The 14,549-nt window shown below is 40.0% G+C and overlaps 1 long non-coding RNA gene across 1 annotated transcript; it reads right to left on the bottom strand.

Moving 5' to 3' along the window:
* Positions 1–2,679: 2,679 nt before the first annotated feature.
* Positions 2,680–4,804, bottom strand: LOC130731847 (uncharacterized). Its single transcript, XR_009016847.1, has 3 exons — positions 4,678–4,804; positions 3,182–3,252; positions 2,680–2,965 (listed from the first exon to the last, which is right to left on the bottom strand). It is a non-coding gene; the product is annotated as an uncharacterized LOC130731847 (long non-coding RNA).
* Between the last annotated feature and the right edge of the window lie 9,745 nt (positions 4,805–14,549).

The raw sequence follows: 14,549 nt of genomic DNA, 5'->3' as shown, positions 1-14,549 counted from the left end.
GTGGTTAGCCAAACAACGAATCGCCCGTACCACGAAAGTGTTTAGCTCACAACCCAATCTCAACAAACCCATGAGTTAGTGTCGGTCAATACAACACAACTCGGAGTAAGTGTCGGTCAATACAACACAGCTCCACCAACAAGAATACACAAGGGTCTAGTGTCGGTCAATACAACACAGCCCAAACAACAAGAGCGCTAAGTGTCGGTCAATACAACACCGCTCCAACTACAAGAGAACCCAAGGGATTAGTGTCGGTCAATACAACACAACTCGGAGTAAGTGTCGGTCAATACAACACAGCTCCACCAACAAGAATACACAAGGGTCTAGTGTCGGTCAATACAACACAGCCCAAACAACAAGAGTACGTAAAGTACTCGGTGACTTTCAATCATCACCATAGCTCACCTTAGTGGCTTTCCCCAATTCCAATAACTCACAACAAAGGTCGACTTTTCCCCGTCTTTCGTAAATATTTTCCCCTTCAGTTTTCCTATACTTAAACGTTAATAAAAATGATTTCAATTCAGATTAGTCAGGTTATGAGTTTATTTCTCAAAATCTAGGTTTCCCAAGTCTTTAGTTTTCGAAATTCTAATCCTTCTACGTTTTCCGAAAACCAACCACCCAAAAGAAGTTTCCCGGGGAAAGTCTAAGTAAACCAACAAATACCAACCAGGCTAGGTCTCAAACCCCTCATTTGGACTTGCCTAGGGTTGCTCATCCAACCCAAAATATCAAAGATCACCAGATCAGTGAATCTCCACTCCGAAGTCGCGTCAAAACGCACAATCCAACAAAGCACATTATCACAACATCAGTTCATCAACACAATCAACATCAAAGTAAAGCATAAGTCGAATTGATCGACGCCTATCATGCATTCATAGCTAATATATAGTAAGTTGCCCTAACCTCGAGCTGTTCCAGCTTCGCAAACAAAGTTCTCCTCAAACAATTGCTCTGAGTCTTCCAAAGTTCCCTCAACTGAACCTCGGAGAAAAACAAAGCAGAACCCAAACAAAATCGATTAGTTCGATCGCAAAACAATACATAAACGATAGACAAAGCATTAAAGCTTCAGAATAGGACAATTAGGTACGAAAAGACAAGTTTTTGAAGCTGAAAAACTCCCCCCTAAAGGAAATAGTCCACGGCCTTAAAGGAAAAAGGGCTTCGGCTCTTTTTCTTTGATCCTTTTTCCTTGATCAAATCAATTCACAAGGTAGTTTTAGGATAAAACTAAGGCAAAGAAACTGTCGGAACAATTTTCGGACAATCGGGTCGAAATATGACTATCCAGGGGCATTTTGGTCCAAAATAAAGGCTCAAAACTTCAAAGTTATCAGTTCTGAAAACAAATTTGACAGCAACGATCCTCATGACATCCGTGACAACAAATCCTAAAGGCACGAAGTCAGATTAAGTCTTTTCGACAATAAAGTTTCGAAATGTGAGCAAAAAGGGTTTTGAAACAGTTTTTCAGATCCTGGACAACTGGATCACAATCGGCGATTACTGACAGAGGTTTTAGGCTCATGGGAACCTAGAGAACATAACCCAAGCAAGAAATCGAAGAAAACGGACAATTTTAGAAAAAGCTCAAAACTGTGAGCACAGAAACGACTTAAAAAACCCAACAGAAACAACAATCAGAGGTAGGAATCGTGTTAGTTACCTCGATACCTAGAAGTAGGGACGAACTGCACGAAGATCAGTCAAGTTTTCGCGAAAATCTCCTCCCCCCTTGCTCTCCACGAAATTCGGCCACAATAGGAAGAAAATGAAGGAATTTTTGCTTTTCGAGCTATTTATAGGCAGGCGAAATCGCGGGAAAATGAAAATTTCGCGATTCCGATTTTTGCAGCACGTTCACCAAGGAATTCTAAGAGAGATTCTGGCGTCGGAATTCCAGAACTCAAAACAATTATCTAAGATTTGGGAAAAACGATATCCAAAACGCCAAAAGCGGTGTAAGTTAGACTGTCCCGAAAAACTACTTTTTGCTGTGATGCTCAGACGACAAAACTTCCAACAGAAGAAAGATTGGAAATGTCGAAACAAGTCTGACAACGCGGACGGAATCTTCGTTAGAAGTCCCGAATAGAAAAAGTCTTCATCCTTCGCTCAAAACTAGGGTTTCGAAGCAAAGAAATTAGAGTCGTCGAGCTTCCGGAAAGTGAAACCTATCGTGCGTACAGTCCAGAGTTCCGAAATGAAACGCTGGTCGATGGAAAAATAAAGAGAATCTTTAAATTTTCCGAGAGTTCGAAAGCTCACCCAAAACGTTGCTTTAAGAGCGAAATAGCCTATTCTGGACACGCTCGCCATAAGGCAGGTGTGCAGACGACTCGCACTAACTCCGAAAACAACTACGCAACATTCCTCAAGCAATTCCTGAACTTTCTTCTTCATTAATCTTTCTCAAATGTCAAACTCCTGTCACGCTTACGCTGATTCTACGTGTGAGTCGGAAACTTAACTTGTTCTGAAAATCCAGGTCTTACATAATTTATTAAAGAATCATAACAATGACAAATGTACACATCAATTAAAATAATTACAAAAGAAGCCCAAGAGTAGTTCAACCAATATCAAGAGATAGAACCATTACAAAAAAATGAATCAAATAAAACAGTCCAAATCTTAATTAACACAAATATTGTATCACAAAGAGCAAAAAATAAATAAAACTACTACAAAAAATGGCAATGCCTAATACTGTTCAACTTGACAGCTTCTAGTCAATTCATGCCAATGTTAAATTCAACAAAAACAGCAGCAAAATAAAATTTCAAGATGTCATCCTAAGTTCCAAACAATCTTTCAAAATAAGAAAAACCTATCAATTCCAAAAGCAATCAATATTCTTCTTCTTCTCCTCCTTCTCCTTCACCTTTTCTCCTTCTCCATCTTCATCTCCATCTTCTCCTTCTTCATGAAAATCATTATTCTCCCCATTCTGCCAATATGAAACACAGTACACACAAATTAGACTCACATATAATATAAAATCATCATATCCTTTTAGAAAGCCTTTAGCTACCAAATGATCCAAATCATCATTCTCCCCATTCTACTTTTAAATTCGAAAGCAATCAAATACTGCTCAAAGCATATGTAACATCATGTCATGTTCAAAACTTAAGCATAAACCAGATCAAGTAGTAACACTTACCCCTCAAGGTTTGTTGGAGTAATAAAACTTATTTTTTTTTTATTTCCCTTGTACTCCCAGACTAAACCTTCCTTAAAATAAAAATAAAAAACAAAATTATATGATCTATTACGCTAGATATAAAGCTAGATAATCAAATAAAAAAAAATGCCACATATAATATAACCCATTTCAGTTTTTTTTTAAATCCATATACATTCAACGAATCTGTTATGAGCCCAAACCAACACCCTTTTAAACAATTAAACAAATTAATTCAGAATCAATTCCAGGGAAGGGAAAAACTAAATCATGGCCATAATTTTAGGGAAATCAGAAAATCAAAATATGATAAAATAAAAAACAAAACTGACCCCACTTTTTTTAAGAGAAAAAAATCAAAATCTTTCCACTCTCCTCCCATTCCAAAAAACGATCAACAAAAACCCAAAAGCCAGAGAGAAGACAACAACAGATCTGAAAAGATTGAACTTGAAGGGTGAAGAAGAGACAGAAGAGAAGAGTGAAGACGAGAGTGTCGCAGACAGTGTACGGTGGTTTTGGGTGGCAGCGCGGCTGCGCCGGTCGGTCGGAGGCTTGGAGCACGAACTGACGAACTCATCTCAGTTCTCACTTCTCACGGTCAAAGTCTCAGAGTCAGAGAGCAAGAGGAAGAGAACATAGGAAGAAGGGAAGATAGAGGTTTCTGAGTTGAATCTAAGAAAAAGCTGAAATTTGGTACAAGATTCTCCAATTCTCCTTTGATTCTCCTCTGATTCTCTCTAAAATTGATTCTGAAAATGGGTTTTTTTGGAGGAAAAGAAGAAGTCACGGCAGTAACGGCGTTACAAGGCTCTGTAACGCCTCTGTTGCGGCCGATATGGCTTTACGGTGCGGCCGTTACACGTGATTCTGCATAGCACCGAGAAATCGTTCCGTATCGGTAACGTTCCTCGCCGTTACCGCAACATATCGGACGATATCAAGATATCGTTCCGATATTTAGAACCTTGCCAAATATACTATTTTCAATTTATGATATATGGCTTCTACTAGCATATGATTAATCCATTCTCCCATACCTACTTATTAACCAACTAGAATTCACATGTTTGGAATATCAATTATATTCAGACTTTGATTTACTTATTTTGTTGGAATATCAATTATATTCCTAAACAAGTTTAAGTCAAGCATACCATCCTTACAGATTTTTTTTGAGTAAGCAAAGGTAATATTAATTTGCAAAAGAAGTGTTGTAAGTACAGATCTTAAACAAAGACAAAACAAGATCAAAAGGAAAAGAGATGAACAAAGAAGAAGCAGAACAGAAATAGAGAAAGACAGGATCAAAGAGAACCACAAACCAACTACAGAGGGGATAGCACCATCCAATGGGTAATCACCTCTCCCCACACAACCAATACACATTGAAACACAAGAAGAACCACCCGCTGCAACCTCTCCAGGTCCACGACTCCAACCAAAGCAAATATACATATACATAAACAACATACCTCAGCAGCGTAGAGAGGAGGGTTGCGCAAGCCGTCGCCGAGATGAGCCGTGCCGGCGGAGAGAAGAGGTCGCCCACATGAGTTGTGCCGGCGGAGGAGGAGGGCCACGATCGTTCAACCAAGGAGGAGAAAGTTAGGGTTCCAATTTTCTCAGAAGTACACGTACTGATCAAGTGTAGTGTTAGGGATTTGGGGGGTTTTTATATTTTATAACTTTTAAGTTTATTTAATAAAAATTAATCCTTTAGTTGTGCCAAAATTCTAAACACGAGCGGGATTTACGAAATTTTAGCGGAAGTAATTTTTTAGTGTTAAGCCCGATTTAATTAATTAAGATGCAGATATTTATGCCACAGTTACATTTGTGGGATTAGGTAGCAGCGGTTGGAAAAGTGTAGCCATGAATTGGCCACAAATGTGGAACTGTGGTATGAAATGTAGATGCCACGGTTTTCTTCAGCCGTGGTCATCACGCGTCCACAATTACAGAACCGTGGCATATACTATAATTAGACAAGGGTTTTTCCTCCGTCGAAGAAATTAGTGTGGCCTAAAGTGAAAAATGTTGTAGTGGCTAAGGCATTGTCACTGTCATTCGTACAAAAGCTATTGTACTATTATGACTGCCTTACCTACTGTAACACCCCGATTTCCGAGTGTCACTTTAGTAACTCAAAAATAAAATAAAGCGGAAAAGCAGGTATATTTTTTTTTCGATATTTGTTTTAAGTAAATAAAAGACTTGACGAATTAAAGACTCAACCCAATCGCGATTAACAGCGACTAATATACAGTATAAGTACAGCCCTCGCTGCAACTAAAAACATCGTCACGATAGTCCTCAAGTGACGGAAAGTAACATCAAATAACTGAAAGTAGTGCCGGCAGGCAAATAAGTGTGACTCATAAATAGAGTCATAAGTTTTATAAATACAGTCCTCCGAAGAGTAAGTCAGCCCAAAACGGCTTCCAAAAGAAAGACTTCTACGTCCGACAAACTCCCTGTGATCCTCATGGAAGAGAACCACACAAAAAGCTAATAGTCGGGGACCTACCCTACCCCAAAATAAGAAATGACAGTCAGAGCTATGACAACGACACCCGATGTACTACACCCCTAACATCGACCCTCATCTGATCCTGCATGAAGTCCGGGTCCACGTCGAAGGCTCAGTAGTAGTCATTTCGCTCCGGGTCCTCCCCGAACGACGAACCATCTCGAATCGGCTGTTGAACGTCTGGCAGCAGGCCGACCGCCCAAACACAAACATGAACACAAAGCCAAGGCGCGAGGGTCAACTCACAGAATATAATAGATAATACAAGCAACATGTGAAGAATAAGGGGGGTATATATATATATGTTGTATATATACGTATAACTTACGTATTGCCTACCCTAAGGTATATACATAACATTTATCAACATCAAATCATCAAGATATATAACGATGTTTATCATCATCAAATCACAAATAACAATTGGATCTCCAACCCATCAACAAATATAGTTAGGTGCATGGCGTGCCAATGCAATGTCATGCTCAAAATATGATCCGGATAAAATGTCACCATCTCGATGGATGGGACGAGCCAAGCATCTCGCTCCGCTAAAGCATCTCGCTCGTATGAAGCATCTCGCTTCTGTAAAGCATCTCGCTTTTATAAAGCATCTCGCTTTTATGAAGCATCTCGCTCCTGTGAAGCAGCACGCTCCTGTGAAGCATCTCGCTCCAATGAAGCATCTCGCTCCGATGAAGTTCGATCTGAGATCGTCCTTCGGAAAGCAGCACACTTTCCAAGAAATTTATGCATGAATGCAATATGGTTAGCCAAACAACGAAACGTCCTCACCAAGGTACGCGTGTCTAGCTAGAGTACATTGTCTCTACAATACCCTGAGGTAAACAAAGAAGTGCTAGTCGCACTTGGTAACTTTCCTAGTGTCTTTGGCTCACCGTCTCGATGGCCAACCAAACTGCTCCACGAGCAAAAGAATGCATCTCGCACTCAGTGACCTTTCAAGTTACCCTGGCTCACCATCTCGATGGCCAAACAACTGATCAATGATTAGAGAGAATGCTGCTCGCATTCAGTGACTGTCCCAGTCACAACGCTAGGATCGCCGACACTTCCCGTTTTCAAACTTATTTCAGATCCTAAGTCTTTTCCAAGAAATTGTTATTACTATTTGAATACGTTCTATCTTTGGTTAATGCATTATGAATTTCATTTATGAAGTCAAGTTTCGTTTCTCTTTGTTCCAAAACTCTATAAGTAAAAAGATCCCAATAAACCTAAGTAATTCCCCGGGAAGGTCTCGATCCTAAAATGACTATGGCTTAGACCTCCGGTCAAAGCCTGCCTAACATTTCCCAAACCTCGTCATTAGCATGGCATAACATCACGTTTTCCCACACTCCGAAATCATATAATCATGTACTATCTCAAATCAGTACAATTCAATAGAGCATATGCAAAACATCATAAACTCAGCAGAAATAATGGCATATAGCTCAGTTCAATAACAATATCAATATAATATCCAACATTCAAGCAATATTCAAGTCGAATTCATCGACGCCTATAAAGCAATAGCTAGTAAGTAAGTTGCCCTCACCTCGAGTTGTTCCAGTCTCGCGGTGTAGGTCTCCCTCACAAGCTTGTTCAATCAATCCCAAAGTTTCCACAATTGAACCTTTGAGCAAACAAAGCAATAATGAATTAACACAAGTCGATACAGTCGAAACAATCCTAACTAATGTTCGACAAAGCTCAAGAAGCTTCAGAGTACAACATTTAGGCACGAATGGAAGGGCTTCCCCCGAATGGATGAGTTTTGACTCGATTCAAGTTTTGTACAAAAACACTTTATTCGCTAAAACGTGCATAACTCGAGCTACAAAACTCGGAATGACACGAAACCGGCGCCAAAATTTCGACAATTGAAAGAGCTACACAATGGCTCAGGTCATAGAGGCCCAAAAATTATTTTTGGACACGGTACCCAAGCAAATAGGTTTCGGCCACTATGGAAAATAGGGTTTTCGTACTTTTTCTTCGATCTAAATCAATTCCTAGGTATTCTTAGGCGATATCTAGGCCAGGGAAACTCTCAGAAAAATTATCGGGTCGAAAACTGTCGCAGGGGTATTTTGGTCAATATTTTTAGCTCAGAAACTCAAAATCAGAATTTCGAAAAACAAATTAGATGGGGTCGATCCTAACGACATTTATAACAACTAATCCTACTGAAGCTAAGCTCAGTCGAGAGTTTTTGATCAAAAAAGCGGAACCTCAGCGTAAAAATGGGTTTTTGAGCAGAATTGAAACTCGGCGGCAATTCGGCAAGATTCAGCAGAAAACAACCGGATATTCATGCTCTAGAGCACGTAGGCAATAAGTTTAGACACTGAAATCAACTTATTTGGACAGTTTTACAAAAAGCTCAAAACTTTGAGCACAGAAAGACATAGAGAAAAGCGACAGAATTTACGATCAGAGGTAGGGAAAAGCATCAGTACCTCGAGGTCTACGCGTAGCAACGAACGGAACGACGATCGGTCAAGAATTGGAAAAATCACTTTTCCTCCTTTTTCCTCTCCAATGCCTCGGCCGTGTGTGTGTGTTGTGAAGCTTTTGTTTTTTTTTGTTTTTTCATTTTTCAAAGTATATATAGGAAATTGAAAACGTGAGAAAATGATTATTTCGCGATTCCGATTTTTCCTACTGATTCCTATGTATTTTAGACATGATATTCTTCCCGCTGAATATTCTAATTCTCCAAAGAAATATCAGTATGATTTTTGGTTTTCGAGGCTTGTTTTTAATGTTTACCGGCTTAAAAATGCACTTTATGCACTTTATGCTTTTGACCTCGGATGCAGAAACTTCCTTCTGAAGAAAGATTCGGAATGTCGATTAGAGTGGGCGTACGCGAATGAAATCTTTATTTGAAGCTCCGAATAGAAAAAGTCTTCATCGTCCGTTGATTTTAGGGTTTCTGAACTATCAGGGTTTCGGTTTCGGCAAACTTCCGAGTGTTGGAAATTGACGTTCGTACATTCCAGGGTTTCGTATCGAAACGCTTGTCATGGAAATGAATAAGAGAAATTCTGACATTCCTCTGAATATTTTTTTTTGGAATTAGTTCCTATAGTGCTTTAAGGGTAAATTAATTGTTTACTAACGTTCTTGACCTAGGTTTAAGCGAATACTAATCGTGTTATAACTTTTATCGACTTTGATACAATCCTTAGCTTTTTCCTGAACTTTCTCCTTCACAAATTTATCCCATTCAATAAGCACTTGTTCAGGTTTTCCTTCACGTTACATCAAATTAATCGTGAAAAGAAATTTCATTCGATTTATTCCAAACTTAAAAACTTGGGTCTCACATTACTACCCTCCAAAAAGAAAGTTTCGTCCTCGAAACTTAAGGTTCAGCAAAAAGTTCCGGATATTATTCCTTGATCTTTTTCCTCTCACTCCCATATAGCATCGTCCGTGTCTTTGTTCCAAATAACTTTCACTACAGCACTCTGCTTTCCTCTCGATTGTTTCACTTTCTAGCCCTAATGTTGTCCAACGGCGTCTCCAAAGACATATCATCTTTCAGCTCTATGTTGTCCAGCGTGACCACTTGCATTTAGTCTACGTTGGAAATAATATTTGTTGGCATTCCGTGCATTCGCACAACCTTAACCACTTACTCCTTTGCTTTTGTTCGTCCAAAATTATGATTAGAAACTCGGTACATCTCCATGTTCTGGAGTGAATGCTCAACTTGTCCTCGTGATGTTCACTCATGATCCAAAACTCAACTCGATCGCTTGATAACTCCTAGACGAACTATTGCCTTGGAATCTACTAGTCCCTAAACGTCACTTCGAACTTCGTAACTATCCTCATTCGTACCCTGAAATCAATCTTCTACTTAATCACCATTTAAATTAAAACTTGACTTGAGTCTTAACACCTTGTTCATCGCTAGACTTATTCCCTTTAACATCAATTCACAAACAACTGATAAGCTAATCATCATCTTAATATCTAACAATCCTTCATTGTCGTTTCCTTCCTTAAAACTTTCCTCACTCAGACCAATTTACACTTACTGAAATCCCTAACGCTTCGCATAAATCGAGACTTATCCTCTAGAAGATCAAATCATAACTATACCTCAAGGGTCTTAACTAGTCATTTTATCATCCGATCCTTCAACTTTATAAGGTTTAACTACAATCGTAAATGCTAACACCACTAAATCTCTTATTCGTACATGATTTTCAACTCCCGAAGTCAACCTTAACCCTAGGATTCTCATTCAACTTAGCAAAATTCACTTGCTAACTCTAGCATGCATCACCGAAATCCATAACAAAGTTCCATTCACTCTTAAACTCTAAGAAATTTGTCCACATATAACAACCTCAAGTATTCATCTTAATACTAACACTTTATTTCTGTAACTAGATCATCCTCCATTCAATCCAATACTTAGCCTTTCGATCAAAGCCTGACAAGACTTCATGTCTCACGCGTTCGTGATCAAATCGATTGGCTTAAAATCTAAACCTTTATCTAGTTTGCATCGGTAATGTCCTTTAACACTTCAACACTTTTCAAGTGAAAATTCATCTCTTAAAACTACAACTCCTTCGCAAGGAAATCAAATACTTAACACAAATTTTTCCCCCAAACCCGACTAATCCTCGATCAATCAAGTTAATCCTACCAGTCCTTCTATCAAAGTCCATTGTCAGCTGTGATCCCGTATATCACCCCCTCAATGGTAAGTTGTTCAGGCCTAATACATCGAAGGTGGAAATTTATAAAAACCCACTGGAACAGTCAATGTGTTCCTATCGTCCAGTAGTCACAAATATCCTGATATTAAGTCCTTAAGGATTCCGCTACGAAACTACACGCCCTCGGCATAACCCATATATTACCCATAAGGAATCTATACGAGGTTCACTCTTAGTTCTAGCTTCCACTTAAACGCATCGGTATAAAACAACTCACTAAGCTTAGCGTGTTATTCCAAACCTCGTGTAACTTCTATAGTTAAAACACGAGCAACAATCAGATAAAGTCCTAATAGGGGTAATAACTATAAAGTCAAAGATCGACAGTAAAGGCAAGTTAGGTGTGTTGTACACACTACGAGAGTAACAAAGTATGTCATACTAGAAATCAGAAAGATTATTTAAAAGGTTACCTTCGTTCTTGCGCTCACCCCCAACTAACCCCTCAGCTCCTTCACCGTTCATGAGGTAAACTCTCCCCCTTGTAGCTGAACGCTTTCCTTTCACAGCATTAATAGTTGGCTCCACCTTGGGTGCTCTACAATCGACGGCCAAATGCCCTGGCTGGTTGCAATTGAAACATCGAGGCCCTTGGTTCAGACATGCATTAGCGTAGTGTCCATTCTTTCCACACCTGAAACATGTCACCTCTGGGTGTGCTGATTGGCTCCCTGCCCCTGGAGTGGCAGTAGTCAAAGGCTTATAAGATCTTGGGGTAAAACTTCTCCCCTCCGGATGCTGATACGGCCTCCTCTGTTGGAATTTACCTCTTCCTTGGTAGTTCTGAGAACCTGACCTTACCGGTCCTCCAATTCCAGCACGATTCAACCTCTTGTTCTTCATCAGCTCAATCTCTGTGGCCTTCTCAACCAATGATTGGAAACGCATAATTCCCAATGGCCTCACAGAGTCCTCGATATCTGGCCTCAGTCCATTGACGAAACGCTTACACATGTAGCGCTCATCAACATGATCGTTGAAGAATTGGAAATGCTTGGCCAAAGACTCCAGTTTAGAAGCATACTCAGGTATAGACATGCTTCCTTGACGAAGTGTCAGAAATTGTGCCTCTCGCTCATCCCGAGCACTAGTTGGAAAATACTTTTCCAGGAATGCAGTTCGAAAAGAATTCCAGTTAATCTCCTCGTTATTGGCTTCCATAATTCCCCTGGTGCCTCTCCACCAGTACTCAGCATCACCAAGTAGCAGATAAGTAGCCATGCCAACCTTGGCACCTTCAGCAGTCTGCAGTACACCGAAAATCTTCTCAATCTCTTGGATCCAAAGATCCGCTTTATCAGGATCAGTTCCACCCGAGAACTTAGGAGGATCTTGTCTCCTGAAATCATTTAATCCCTTATTCTGATCCAGAGTTATTTCCCTCTGACGCTGATGTTGATCACGTGCTTCCTCAGCCGCACGTCTCAAAGCATTTTCATTTGCTTGGGCAGTCACAACTTGGGCCATAGTGGCCATCATCTCAGCTAGTTGGTTAGTGTTCACCATGTTCTGTTAAGTCAAACAAACAGTTAGTACTCATCATAAGATAGCATCTAACATAACTATACAATATGATTAAGCAATAACTTCAATCAATTCTAAGCGAAAAATCGCTTGCAGACAATCAATTTTTACTCTTTGCAGAGTCACACAACCTAGCACAGAAGACCTATTTCCCAAAGACTCCCGAAAGACTCGACAAGCTCTGATACCACAATGTAACACCCCGATTTCCGAGTGTCACTTTAGTAACTCAAAAATAAAATAAAGCGGAAAAGCAGGTATATTTTTTTTTCGATATTTGTTTTAAGTAAATAAAAGACTTGACGAATTAAAGACTCAACCCAATCGCGATAACAGCGACTAATATACAGTATAAGTACAGCCCTCGCTGCAACTAAAAACATCGTCACGATAGTCCTCAAGTGACGGAAAGTAACATCAAATAACTGAAAGTAGTGCCGGCAGGCAAATAAGTGTGACTCATAAATAGAGTCATAAGTTTTATAAATACAGTCCTCCGAAGAGTAAGTCAGCCCAAAACGGCTTCCAAAAGAAAGACTTCTACGTCCGACAAACTCCCTGTGATCCTCATGGAAGAGAACCACACAAAAAGCTAATAGTCGGGGACCTACCCTGCCCCAAAATAAGAAATGACAGTCAGAGCTATGACAACGACACCCGATGTACTACACCCCTAACATCGACCCTCATCTGATCCTGCATGAAGTCCGGGTCCACGTCGAAGGCTCAGTAGTAGTCATTTCGCTCCGGGTCCTCCCCGAACGACGAACCATCTCGAATCGGCTGTTGAACGTCTGGCAGCAGGCCGACCGCCCAAACACAAACATGAACACAAAGCCAAGGCGCGAGGGTCAACTCACAGAATATAATAGATAATACAAGCAACATGTGAAGAATAAGGGGGGTATATATATATATGTTGTATATATACGTATAACTTACGTATTGCCTACCCTAAGGTATATACATAACATTTATCAACATCAAATCATCAAGATATATAACGATGTTTATCATCATCAAATCACAAATAACAATTGGATCTCCAACCCATCAACAAATATAGTTAGGTGCATGGCGTGCCAATGCAATGTCATGCTCAAAATATGATCCGGATAAAATGTCACCATCTCGATGGATGGGACGAGCCAAGCATCTCGCTCCGCTAAAGCATCTCGCTCGTATGAAGCATCTCGCTTCTGTAAAGCATCTCGCTTTTATAAAGCATCTCGCTTTTATAAAGCATCTCGCTTTTATGAAGCATCTCGCTCCTGTGAAGCAGCACGCTCCTGTGAAGCATCTCGCTCCAATGAAGCATCTCGCTCCGATGAAGTTCGATCTGAGATCGTCCTTCGGAAAGCAGCACACTTTCCAAGAAATTTATGCATGAATGCAATATGGTTAGCCAAACAACGAAACGTCCTCACCAAGGTACGCGTGTCTAGCTAGAGTACATTGTCTCTACAATACCCTGAGGTAAACAAAGAAGTGCTAGTCGCACTTGGTAACTTTCCTAGTGTCTTTGGCTCACCGTCTCGATGGCCAACCAAACTGCTCCACGAGCAAAAGAATGCATCTCGCACTCAGTGACCTTTCAAGTTACCCTGGCTCACCATCTCGATGGCCAAACAACTGATCAACGATTAGAGAGAATGCTGCTCGCATTCAGTGACTGTCCCAGTCACAACGCTAGGATCGCCGACACTTCCCGTTTTCAAACTTATTTCAGATCCTAAGTCTTTTCCAAGAAATTGTTATTACTATTTGAATACGTCTATCTTTGGTTAATGCATTATGAATTTCATTTATGAAGTCAAGTTTCGTTTCTCTTTGTTCCAAAACTCTATAAGTAAAAAGATCCAATAAACCTAAGTAATTCCCGGGAAGGTCTCATCCTAAAATGACTATGGCTTAGACCTCCGGTCAAAGCCTGCCTAACATTTCCCAAACCTCGTCATTAGCATGGCATAACATCACGTTTTCCCACACTCCGAAATCATATAATCATGTACTATCTCAAATCAGTACAATTCAATAGAGCATATGCAAAACATCATAAACTCAGCAGAAATAATGGCATATAGCTCAGTTCAATAACAATATCAATATAATATCCAACATTCAAGCAATATTCAAGTCGAATTCATCGACGCCTATAAAGCAATAGCTAGTAAGTAAGTTGCCCTCACCTCGAGTTGTTCCAGTCTTGCGGTGTAGGTCTCCCTCACAAGCTTGTTCAATCAATCCCAAAGTTTCCACAATTGAACCTTTGAGCAAACAAAGCAATAATGAATTAACACAAGTCGATACAGTCGAAACAATCCTAACTAATGTTCGACAAAGCTCAAGAAGCTTCAGAGTACAACATTTAGGCACGAATGGAAGGGCTTCCCCCGAATGGATGAGTTTTGACTCGATTCAAGTTTTGTACAAAAACACTTTATTCGCTAAAACGTGCATAACTCGAGCTACAAAACTCGGAATGACACGAAACCGGCGCCAAAATTTCGACAATTGAAAGAGCTACACAATGGCTCAG

The sequence above is a fragment of the Lotus japonicus genome, chromosome 1, assembly GCF_012489685.1.
Source record: "Lotus japonicus ecotype B-129 chromosome 1, LjGifu_v1.2".
NCBI classification, from domain to species: Eukaryota; Viridiplantae; Streptophyta; class Magnoliopsida; order Fabales; family Fabaceae; genus Lotus; species Lotus japonicus.
Note: the sequence above shows the minus strand (reverse complement) of the source record. Positions and strands in the feature narration are given on the sequence as shown.